Source organism: Mytilus galloprovincialis, chromosome 14 (assembly GCF_965363235.1).
Source record: "Mytilus galloprovincialis chromosome 14, xbMytGall1.hap1.1, whole genome shotgun sequence".
In the NCBI taxonomy this organism is placed as follows: domain Eukaryota; kingdom Metazoa; phylum Mollusca; class Bivalvia; order Mytilida; family Mytilidae; genus Mytilus; species Mytilus galloprovincialis.
Window position 1 is genome coordinate 8,162,671 of NC_134851.1, and position 12,851 is coordinate 8,175,521.

The 12,851-nt window shown below is 31.1% G+C and overlaps 1 long non-coding RNA gene across 1 annotated transcript; it reads left to right on the top strand.

Annotated features, from left to right (window-relative positions):
- Nucleotides 1-5,948: 5,948 nt before the first annotated feature.
- On the top strand, nucleotides 5,949-9,827 carry LOC143058595 (uncharacterized). The gene is made up of 3 exons (XR_012973142.1): nucleotides 5,949-6,112; nucleotides 7,669-7,766; nucleotides 8,309-9,827. It is a non-coding gene; the product is annotated as an uncharacterized LOC143058595 (long non-coding RNA).
- Nucleotides 9,828-12,851: the final 3,024 nt, after the last annotated feature.

A 12,851-nucleotide genomic window follows, 5' to 3' on the forward strand; every position in this document is an offset into this window, starting at 1 on the left:
AATACAGACATTGAAAAATACTGGGAGGTTGAATGGGGAAATAAATGCTTTTTCAGTCATAAAGACAGTAAAAGTGCAGGTGTCTCTGTTATGTTTAAAAAGGGTCTGTATTTTGTTGTGCACAATTCTCTTATTGATGATAATGGTCGTTACATTATTTTAGATATAACAATTTTTTCACAAAGATTAAGTTTTGCACGTTTTTATGGTTATAATACAGATGAAACTTCATTCTTTGACACAATAATGCAGAATATTTAAATCTTTAAAAACACAAGTGTTTTATTATGTGGTGACTTGAATGTTGTATTAGATAAATTTATGGATACATATAATATTAAGCATAATAGAAACCCTAACTCCCGTAAAGAAATTGATGAAATCATTGATGTTTTTGAATTACTTGATCATTGGCGTACATGCTATCCAGAAGATAGGAAATATACCTGGCGTCAGTCCTCACCAATAAAACAAAGTCGCCTTGATTTTTTTTTTAATTTCAGAAGACATTTTTTTTCACTTATGAAGAATACCATTATCATTCCGGGTTATAGAACAGACCATTCGGTAATTCTTTTCACCTTCTCAGCTTGTTTAGAGAAACGAGGCAAACGTTATTGGAAATTTAACTCTCAGTTACTTAGAGATGCAGATTGAATAAAAAAGGGATAAATCATGCATCAAGAATACTATTTTGGAATACCATCTGTCAGGTGATATGGAAAATCTTCTTTCTGTTGAGGTGTCATGTAATGATCAAACATTTTTTGAAAAATTGAAAATGAAGATTAGATCCTTGTCCATAAATTACAGCATTATTAAATCCAAAGTGGAAAAAAAAATGTCACTCTCAAACTTGAAAATGATATTTTATATTTTGAAAGTATTATGAATCATTCTCCAAATGATGAGGTTCAAAAATCTTTATTTGAAAAAAAAAACTTGAACTAGAAAATTGTAGACAAAAGAAAGTTGCAGGCTTGCTGCTTATATCCCGAGCTAACTGTCATGAGAATGGTGAAAAGTGTACAATTTTTTTTTTGATAAATTAGAAAAGAACAATTGTATTAAGAAGACCACAACAGAACTTAAGCAATCAAAAAATTTGATTGAACAACAAAATTTTTATAAAAAGTTTTACCCAAGCAAAACATTAGATTGCAATGATACATCATTTTTTAATCATAACATTAAGCTTACAGAAGAACAAAGTGATCTTTGTGAAGGAAATTTAACTTTTAAAGAATGTGCTGAATCTTTAAAATTTATGACAAATGGTAAAAGTCCTGGTTCTGATGGGTATTCTGTAGATTTTTATAAAAAAATTTGGAAAGATATTGACCCTTTTGGCTTTCGATCTCTTCACTTTGGATATGCGGGGGGTAAATTTTCTGATTTTCAGTATCAAAGTATAATTACTTTCCTAAAGAGGGAAAAGGCAGACAATATATTAGTAACTGGCGTCCTATTAGTCTTTTGAATACTGATATGACAATAGCTTCTGCTGTTGTAGCTAATAGACTTAAACCTGTTTTACCATTTATCATAAGTGACACACAAAAAGGTTTAGTTAAAGACAGATTTATGGGTGAGAACACACGCCTTTTATATGATTTGATGCACTATCTTGAGGAATGTAATAAGACATGTCTTTTATGACATGTTGATTTTGAAAAGGCATTTGATTCCTTGGAATGGTTATTTTTTAAAAATTCTTTGAAAAGCTTTAATTTTGGGCTATCTATATGTAGATGGTTTGAAACTTTATACTTAGGGGCATCAAGGTGTGTTACAAATAATTGACACATGTCTAAGTTTTTTTCATTTAGAAAGAGGTTGCAGACAAGGAAATCCTCTTTCTCCTTATTTATTTATAATTGGTGTTGAATTATTATCTTTGAAGTTAAAAAGTGATCCTGACATAAGGGGAATTACTATCATTGATAATGAATCACTTTTAAGCATGTACGTAGATGACATATTCATTGTGTTATATGGAAGAGATTTATCTTTGTTAGAAACACTATCATGTTTTGAATCTTTTTATAAAATTTCGGGTTTGAAAATAAATGCTTCAAAGACAAAAGCATTATTCTGATCTTGTTTTATGTCCCGACTTTAAAATTCATTGGTCACATACAAAGGAGTAGGTCCAGTAAGACCCCTTTTTGGCCCCAAAATATAGCAGTTTTACAAAATTGTTAAAATGTAAACTTTTAGTCATTTATTGGATAGTAGAAAGGTTCTGCTACATACATATGGGCTCTTTTTGCCAATACAATGCAAATATATTGAGAACTAGCACCATTAATTCATGCTAAATTACTGAAATCTTCACAATTCCAGCATTTTAGTTAAATTCTAGACGGTTTCCGTGTAAAACGAAAGTGGCCGCATTCGTGTTCATCCAAATATTGAAATAGAAGTTGTATTTAATGATAATACATAACATATATAAAGGTTGAGGGTGAACACGGATGCGGCCACTTTCGTTTTTGACAAAAACCATCTGAAAAGTGACATTTTTTCGCATATTTGGTAGATTTCTCATATTTGAGCCAGAATCGGATCGTTTTTAATGACTAAATAAGTTAAAATCTTTCACATACATTAATTGCATCATATGAAATAGACACTTAAGTGTTTAAAAAGTGGTCAAAATCTTTCGTCAGATGAAATTGAAATTTGAGGCCAAAATCGTCCTTACCGATAAAAATAAACTTTTGGGGATTGAATTTTCTTTAGATTTAAGCTGTATTACAGAAATTAATTTTGCTAAGAAAATTAAAGAGGTCTCTGCAATTCTGAAGAGCTGGCAACATCGAAAACTCACATTATTGGGAAAAGTTACAGTAATTAAATCACTTGCTCTTTCAAAGTTGGTCCATTTTTGGACTGTATAACCAATCTTATCACACCCCAGGTTAACAGAGCTCACTTCATTATTTAATGATTTCATATAGAATGGAAAACCAGACATAATAAAACGTAACACACTTATTGGTGATATTTCACAAGGTGGACTTAATATGGTACATCTTTATTCCTTAAACATCTATTTGAAAATTAGTTAGATAAAAAGACTGCTGGCAAACCCTAACGATGGCTGGCAGCAGTTGTTAAAAATTTTGGTCTCCTTTACATGTCATATTTAACTAAGTGTTGTTTTCATATTTTCTATGTTTAGTTAAGAAAAAGATATAATTTACTAATTATGAGCAAATTTATTTCCTTAATAAAAATTGTATTAAAGAGTAAGTCATGATGCATATTGTAGCAAAACAGATGAGTGAAAGTATTGTGTTGTATGTAAATAAGAGGGAGAGAGATAAATCTATATATTACTGGTAAATTATTAAGCCAGGGATATCGTAACCATAAATTACTTCAAACATTTACTAATATTTTTCATAGATATAAAGATTTCGTTTTGAAGTTTGGTTGTACTTATTTTAAACGGGATAGCACATCCTCATTTTTACGAAAATGTTGTTACCGTGCCCGGAAAATTTAAAAATGATCCATGTTAACTTATCGCTCCTTTAAATAAACATATTCTAAAAGGTTATCTATTCAACACTGTAATAAGGATCATTGAATAATGTTTTTATTGGTATAAATATTGATTTTGTTATCAGTAAATTAAAAGCTAACTAAATATTACGAGTATGTTATATACATATACATATTCATAGATCTACAATCTGACGATACCTGTAACTTGGCATTGCACAAGGTCATGTTTTTTCTGGCTGTTTATGACGTCTTTATACTAAATCCATTTGATGTTGGATGTGTACGGATTGATAGTTTAGTCTTAGATGCATGATTTTTTAATTAGTTGTTAGTGGCTTTAAACTAGCTGTCAGATAACTGCGAGTACTCTCAGATCTATTCATTGTGTCTTTTTGTGTTGGGATGTATAAGTAGCCGGCCACGTCCACTTGTATTTTGTCCATATGATGAGTAAAGCTTTTTCAACTGATTTTTATAGTTCTTTCTTATGTTGTACCACAGTCCCAGGTTAGGAGGAGGGTTGTGATCCCGCTTATATGTTTAGCCCCGCCACATTATTTATGTATGTGCCTGTCCCAATTCAGGAGCCTGTAATTCAGTGGTTGTTGTTTGTTTATGTGTTACATCTTAGTTCTTCGTTCTCTTTTTTATATAAATAAGGCTGTTAGTTTTTTCGTTTGAATTGTTTAACATTGTCTTATCGGAGCCTTTTATAGCTGACTATGCGGTATGAGCTTTCCTTATTGTTGAAGTCCGTACGTTGACCTATATTTGTTAATGTCTGTGTCATTTTTGTCTCTTGTGGACAGTTGTCTCATTTGCAATCATACCAGATCTTCTTGTTTATATTAACTTCTTAGTTCACAGGAAGAAATTAAATTTTGTTGCAGATATTTGACGAATAAACTTAAGGTTCAAAAGCCATGTGTCCTAGCAAATGAGTGAAATCATAAAAATACCGCACTCCAAGGAATTAGCAACATAGGGATTGCTCCTAGATATCTACATGATCAATGATAGCATATTTTATGAAATAACGAAAACAATATCAGTCAATCTTTGATTTTTTTTTCTTTGCATACACATTTTAGCAATTTAACCCAGACTAAAAGGCTAGTTATTTTAAGTTATTGTATGCAACTCCACTGACTAATAAGTTTTTCTATGTAGGTAGTATTCGGGACGGCTTGTTTGTGTTGTTCATGTTGACAATTGAAATATAATCGTCGTCACTTGTGACATAATTTACACACTACTATCCAACAAATCGTTACGGCGTCCAGAACATATATTGCCTCAATTTTTTTAATCAATTATCTAGATTTGAACATCTATCACAAATTGTCACCTTATTATTATTATCAATTAAAAGAATGGTAATAGTTATTTTCATTTTTATTTGATTATTATATCGGCTGCAGGGTCGAGTAATATAAATGCGACACTACGTAGTCATGCATTAGTTTATATATCAGCTGCAATCGTTAGTATTCAATTGTATGTTAAGAGCCAATCCGCCAGAAAACCATGCAATAATCAGAAAATCGTCCAAATCGACAACCACAACTTGACAAATTTTTATATATCATCTCAATCCTTCACATAAAATAAAAAAAAATGGCTACTTAATTTTCGCCAGAATCATATCTAATTTTAGTAACAGCCTCATTTGCATAATTATGTAAATTCATTCGAAAACCAAGGAAAAAGCCAACTTTTAATGCCTTTTAAGAACTACCCAGAAGCATATTAAATGGGGGAGTTGAGTTTTTAGAGTAATGTCAGCTGGAACCCATTCATTTTACTATGTTCTGGTCAATACAAATGAAAATTTAAACTATTTGGCACATTGCCAGGAGCACGGACGCAAAGGCTACATTTTTCATACATGAATTTACATGACTTTTACTTGCTTCTAACTTGCAAGACCCATTCCATATATGTTTGCAACTTATATTAGTTTTAATTATGGTGTATTTTTTTATAATAGATTAAAATATTAAGCTTGGCAAATGACTATTACATGTTAATTTTTGCCTTGGAAGAATGATGATTTTAGTCCCAAATTGGAACATTTTGATTTTGATTTTAATTTAATTCTAAATACAATTGTAATAAAATAGCTAATAAAATCATTAAAAAAGTAAAATAAATGTGTCTAAAAATTTAAATAAGACGTTTTTGTACTGCAAGTGCAAAAATCTATAAATTGGCTGAAACCAGGGAGTACATCTTTTATGCTCTTCCATTGACTTATCTCCCTTGGGCAACATGTCAGCTCCCAGTGATGGACTTGGCAGACAAAGTTTACAGCGAAGTTTGCAACTTTAATAATCTAGGAGGACTATTTGGGCTATCCCAGCATTATGCATCTACATATTACAAACTATTTAAGATTTCTGAATGCACTAAGACATGTTAGAATATGCTTGAAGTACAGGGACTTTTATGGAATAATTTCATTGACATCATAGTCAAGCAAGATGTCAACATCCCGTCCAACCGTCTTCCAGCAAAGCCAATTTGAAAGCTGACCAAGGATCTTCATCATTTCCTGACAGGGTGTATACAGGACGAGTCATTCCACTAGGATCAGGTACATTGTACAACTCTTAACAATCAATTTTCATAAGTAGTAGTACAACTTCTTAACAATCAATTTTTATTAGTTCTTTATACATGTATAAAGGCCGTTTAAGGGGATCTCATTGGGGGGGGGGGGGTGTGGGGTTCTGATCCCGGAACACCGCTTATTGTTTTGTTAGATTCCAGTATCCCGCTTATACTATGCACCTAAGGGAGCTTCCATTTGATTTTTATGTGGGGGGGGGGGGGGGGGGGCTAGGATGAAAATGTTTGTCCTGCATTTTTTTTTAGCTGTAATTTCTGTGCTGCCTTTTTATTTTTCACTCTGTTTGGTCCTGCCTTCTTTTTTGTTTAGTTTCTCTTGACTTTTTTTACCTAAATTGTCGTCCTGACATATTTTTTTGCAAGTGTCTCATCCTGCCTTTTTTTTTTACTCAAAACTTCTGTCCTGCCTATTTTTTTCAAATTTCATCCTAGTCCCCTAATGAGACCCACTATATAGTCAATCTGAAATTAGGAGACCAACATTTGATACAATAGCCAGATGAAAAAAGAACGGAGGGAGTTGAAAGGGCATGTGAATATTCTTTTACACCTGACCTGTTCTAGGACATCTTATCTATTTCCCATAGCCAAGTGCAAACAAATAATATACTGTAAATTGAGAAATTATTGTAATGTTTTTATTATAGCTAGAATGTGAAAGGGTAATCATGTAAAACATTTTTTTTTGTGTAATTGCAATTTAATTAAAACTCACATTTTGAGTATTTTTTATATGAATCAAACAGGATATTTCTGAATATCTCAAAATTTAAATCACATTTCAGTCTTGAATTATAAAATCGCATTAATAAACCCATGCAACAGTTATATATTAAATGTATATATGGCGTGAGTCTTGGGACCATTTAATTACCAAAAAGAAAGGGGGAGGATTAGAATGGTCAAAATATCCTTGTCAGCTAAGGACAGAATTTAAATTGTTAAGCTATTAACCAGGGTACAATATACATCATGTACATGTATATTAATTTTTTGCTTAAAAAACAATTTATAGACCATAAGCATGATAAGCATGATAGTAATCAAAATGTATTTCAAATGTTCAACATTAAGCAGGACAATATGTTTTTATTCTCTTACCCTAAGTTTAATTTTAAGTTTTTAATGGAAGTTGTACATGTTCAGGTCTTTGTTTATTAAAAAAGCTTCTACCTGGTGGTAAAGCCTCATTCCAAAACATGTTTTACATACAACATTCTGTACATGAAACACTAGATAACTTTATCTAAAGAATAATCTTGTTTAATGATCTATTATACAATGTCAATGAATGTAGGCCATGGCGACTAAAATATCAAAAGCATTGCAAACTTTTATAAACTTTTGGGACCTTACATGTACATTGATGTACATGTATGTATAAATGTATGCATTATATTTATAGAGCCCTTTTTAAAAGAAACAAAAAAAAAAACATGCACAGTGATGCTACACTACCCTACAATTCCTGTGATACAAAATTGAAGAATTATTTTATAGTTTAACACTTTTCATTTGTAGGACTATTATCATGATAATAGATGCAGGCAATGCTGATGATTTTTGTGAATGTGACAATAGCCAGGTCAAACTAAATACATGTAAAGAACAAGATACTGGTAAGATATTATTAACCTATATATTAATTTAACTGTTTGGAAAATATGGTTATAATGACATACAAAGTATATACGTCATCACCTTTATAATAATTATACATCAGTTTTATTGAACATGTCTTTGTTAACTTGGTTTTCCCATTGAAAAATCACTTTTATACTAATTCAATTTGTAGTAGGAATACATGTAGTACATTCGTACATATATAGGGCGGTCCTATGTTTTGCATTCAACAACTATTACATTTTCAAGATGGCCACTAAGGATGGCAAAAAAAAAAAGTCGTCATCTTTATTTCCTGTCAGTGGTAAACATGTAAATGAAAAATATGAAAAAAAGTGGTATGATTGCCAATTAGAATAGATGATATACAACTTATATGTAAGCTATAAGTCTTCATATGCCATGTGGCCTTCAACAATGCACAAGACCAATACTGCATATCTATTCAGCCATAAAAGGCCAAAAAATTGGAAAATGAAAAAATATGAAAGCTAACAGCCTGATCTATATATGTACATGTATGTTTTGTGATTTTCAGATTTAGACTCACAACTAACTGAACTTTACAGCAGTCAACATCAGATTGGAAGACTGATAATGCTTCTGACAGAAACAATTTCAACCAACCAAACAAGTAACAGAAACTTTGCATCTTTAAAACACTACTTACATCTTCCATGGGATGATGTTCCAAAAAATAACAGTTCATCATTAATGAAGATTTTTATGTTATGGATTTTCTTTTACAAGAAAGTTAATGTACACTTGTTTTTATAGTAAAACCTTGCTGTTCAAGTATCAAAAAAACATTTAACTTTATTGAAATTTGAAGATTCATATGACTTGTTTTAATTTTGTTATTTCTCAGGATGTCATGTAGAGGTACAGTCATGACAGTAATCTAAACAGCTATTCAATTTCATTCAAAATTCTTTGAAAATTTGGCACTAGTTAATATAAACTGAAGTTATTTGTTTTTCGTCTAGTTATGGGATTTTTATGGCCAGTAACAAAGTAGTCGGTGCCTTAAGTTTTACCCTTGTACTAAAATACCGATTTTCCGTAATTCCATAATTCAGTCATTCCGAAACAAACCATTAAACAGTGTTTTTTTCTAAACGCCATAGATATTGGCCTGATTTTTGGTATGTAAGTTTACTATGATGAGTTACAGATCAAGTATTAGTTTTGTTCCACTCCCCTAATTTCTGTTGAAATTACCCGCTATGGACTTTGATAAATTGTTGAAAATCACAGTTATATGCACTTTTTTCCTAAAAGCTTTCAGATATTGGGCTGATTTTTGGTATGTGAGTTACAGATCAAGTTAAAGTTTCGTCATGCTACCCTAATATTTGCTGTAATGTCGGGCTTTGGACTTTGAAAAATTTTGGAAAATCAAAGTTATATGGACCTTTCTTCTATTAAAATGATTTCAGATATTGGGCTGATTTTTGGTATGTGAGCTAACCATGATGAGTTACATATCAAGTTTAAGTTTCGTTCCGCTGTGTATTTTTTCCCAGAATTAAGGGTTTTAAACTTTGAAAATTGTTCAAAATTCACATTTATATGGACATTTTTGTATATGCCTCCAGATTTAGAGCTGATTGTTTTATATGTGAGACAACCATCATGTTTGTATCCACATGTGTTATTGAAATTGCAGATTTTCAAATTTTTGAGACGTAGCCTTTCGTGTTGCTTTCACACATCTAGTTTAAGATACATTTATGCTTATCATTTTTGTATTGACTACATTACAGTAGATGCATTTATGATTTTCATGTTTTTATTGACCACATTGCAGCAACAAAGATATATAGGTACCTGGCAAATATTACCTTGTTAGCATACTAGGCTCAAAGGGCCATAAAAAAGTCCATCTCTTAGTGTCTGTTAAAATCATCTCTATATTGCAACTGTTTACAGTTTTCTCTTTTAAACCATTATTTTAAAAACTTTAGAAGAAGTATCATACATATATGTATATATATACAACTCGTCTTAACATCAACCCAACAATGTTAGATCTGTAAATTTGCTTTCGCAAATTTTTGGTTCTTCCCTCGCCGGGATTCGAACCAATGCTACTGTGATATCGTGACACCAAATCGCCTGCACTGCAGCATATATATATATTGTAAAACTATCAAAATGTCAAGATCTTTTACTACCCAAAATTTTTCTGTAAAATTGGGACGTAACATCTATGAGCTATTGTCCCTGAAGTGTGTAAAGGAGTAGGTATGACCCCTTTTTGGCCCCAAAATATAACAGTTTTACAAAATTGTTAAAATGTAAACTTTAAGTTATTTATTGGACGGTTGAATGCTTCTGCTACATAAAAATGGGCTGTTTTTGACAATACAATTGACATATATCGGGTTGTAGCACCATTAAGTCATGCTAAATTACTGAAATCTTCAATATTCTATCATTTTAGTTAAATTTTAGACGGTTTCCGTGTTAAACGAAAGTGGCCACATTCGTGTTCATTCTTAATATTGAAATGTAAGTTGTATTTTATGATAATACATAACATATATAAAGGTTGTGGAGGAACACAGATGCGACCACTTTCATTTTTGACAAAAACCATCTAAAAAGTGACGTTTTTTGGCATATTTGAGAGATTTTGCATATTTGAGCATGAATCTGATTGTCTTAAATGACTAAATCAGTTAAAATCTTTCACATTTACTAATTGAATCAAGTGAAAAAGACACTTAAGTGTTTAAAAAGTGGTCAAAATCTTTCGTCAGATGAAACTGAGATTTGAGGCCAAAATGAGTCCATACCGGACCTTCTCCTTTACAAATTTTCAGAGTTTTCTGCTAATATCTGACAGCTATATCAATATGATATAAGAAAATATTGCAAAAGTGGTCAGAAAAACTTATTTTTACAGTCTGAACTTATTCTGAATTGTTTTAAATTTATTGCTAATGAATTATGTGTTTCTTATGTCGTTTTGAGGTGCACAATTTGTCAATTCAAGCTATTTCGGCTGCTGGGAGCCTCTAGATTTGTAATGAATAAATTGTATTTGTATATGATTTTTTCTTAATGTATTAAATGAAACATTAATTAATCTTTTCCTTTTGTTGTTATACTTATTTATAAATCCAGATCTTATAATATGTCAGATTTTAAAAATTAGACGGCAAAATTGAGAAAATTTGAATATGCAGGCTACCCCATTTTGTTGTGGCATATACTAGACACCAACATTATTTGCCGAGCTTAATATTTTTTTTGATTGAGTATATATAGTTATACTTTGCAAGTAGATATGTTGTTTTACAATAATAAACGGGTCTTGGAGTATTTTGGCTCTTAAAGATGACCAAAATCAGCCATTTTGGACTTGAAGCTAAATAGAACATATTGAAATGGTTAGATTATACATACACTTTATAGACAGCATTGTTATTTTTATGCATTCTTACACTTAAAGTAATTTATTACTAGGAACAACTATCAAAAAATTATAGATATTGCCATGTTTTTTTTATTTAAACCATCAAAATATGCCAAAAAAGGCTTATTTGTGACGTTTTCGAGCAATTTCAGCTGTTTAAAGATGGCGCCTAAAAAAAATCAAGATCGGTTCAAAATTTCCCAAAAAAAATTTGTGTGGTTAATTACATCAATAAGGTGCACCAATGTGCCAAGTATGAACTCATTTGGCAAAATTGGCATTCGGACGGTTTTGCATGGTTTTCTGGCAGATTGGCTCTTAACACCTCTTAGTATTTCTTTGTACAGGATGGTAGAACTGCACTTCACCTTGCTGCATTGAACGAGACAACTGAAATCGTTATATTGTTAATAGACCGTGGTATTAATATAAATTTACAGAATGAGGTAAGTGGATGATTATTCACATTGCTTTCACCAATCATATGTCATTGTTTGATATGACATGACCAATACTAATTTGATTGCACTTAATGCCCATTACGGAAATTATGGTCTCTTCAGTAGAGTTTGACTTTAAAATTTACAAGCACAATATAATACAAACTTTGACAGTCTTGTAAAACCGCATTAGTTCGAATAAGAATTGATTGCGTTATTATCATCAAAAGAAAATTTAACATACTTAACTTCATAGTTCAAATGAAGATATTTAACTTCCTTCGCAGATATTTGACGAATAAACTGAAGGTTTAAAAACATTGTGTACTTGCAAAATATAAAATCATAAATATACCTAATTTCGAGTAATCATGAACATAGGGATTTCTCCGAGATATCTATGATAGCATATTTTATGAAATAACTAAAAAATATCAGTCAATTTGTGGATTTTTTTTATTTTTGACTATAAATTACATAGCTAGGTATTTTAAGTTATTGTATGCAACTTCTGTAACAGATAAGTTTTTCTTAGGTTGGTAGTTTTCGGCGGGAATTGGACGGATTGTTTGTGTTTTTCATGTTGACAAGTGAAAGATATTTATCGTCATCAGTGACAGAAATTACCCTTAACGGTCCAAAAAGTCGTGATGGCGTCTGTTACATTTTTAAAGGAAAGACTTCAATTGTACATTTGTTTATGCCAACCTCGAAACTATACCAAGAGTATACACTGACAGTAATCGTAACATAAAGTAACCATACCCAAATTAATTTCTTTATGTGGTCTAATATTAAATTACACCGATATATTCGGATATTTTAAAAAAAATAAGGATGCAGTTATGCCAGATAAAGGCTATTTATCGGATGTCCAGACTATTTGTTCAGATTTTTCTTGTCTACACAAACCACTGTTTTGCCCCATATTCCTCACTTGTTTTGTCCGTTATGATATCAATACCTCATTTAAGGTAATGTACCGAAATTCAAGCATATCATTGATTCCTTTTCTTTCTATTTTTGACACAAATAATTAAAATGCTGAACATGAGGTATAATTACTGTCTTTATGTACTATCCAAACTTTGCAGAATAATTGATTGGACTTGCTTTTTGAAGTAAGAATTCGGTTTTGGTTTGATATTGTTAAATTTGTATATACTTTTTATATTGGTAACACTGACTTGTATTACTTAAATGTCTAGATTATATGC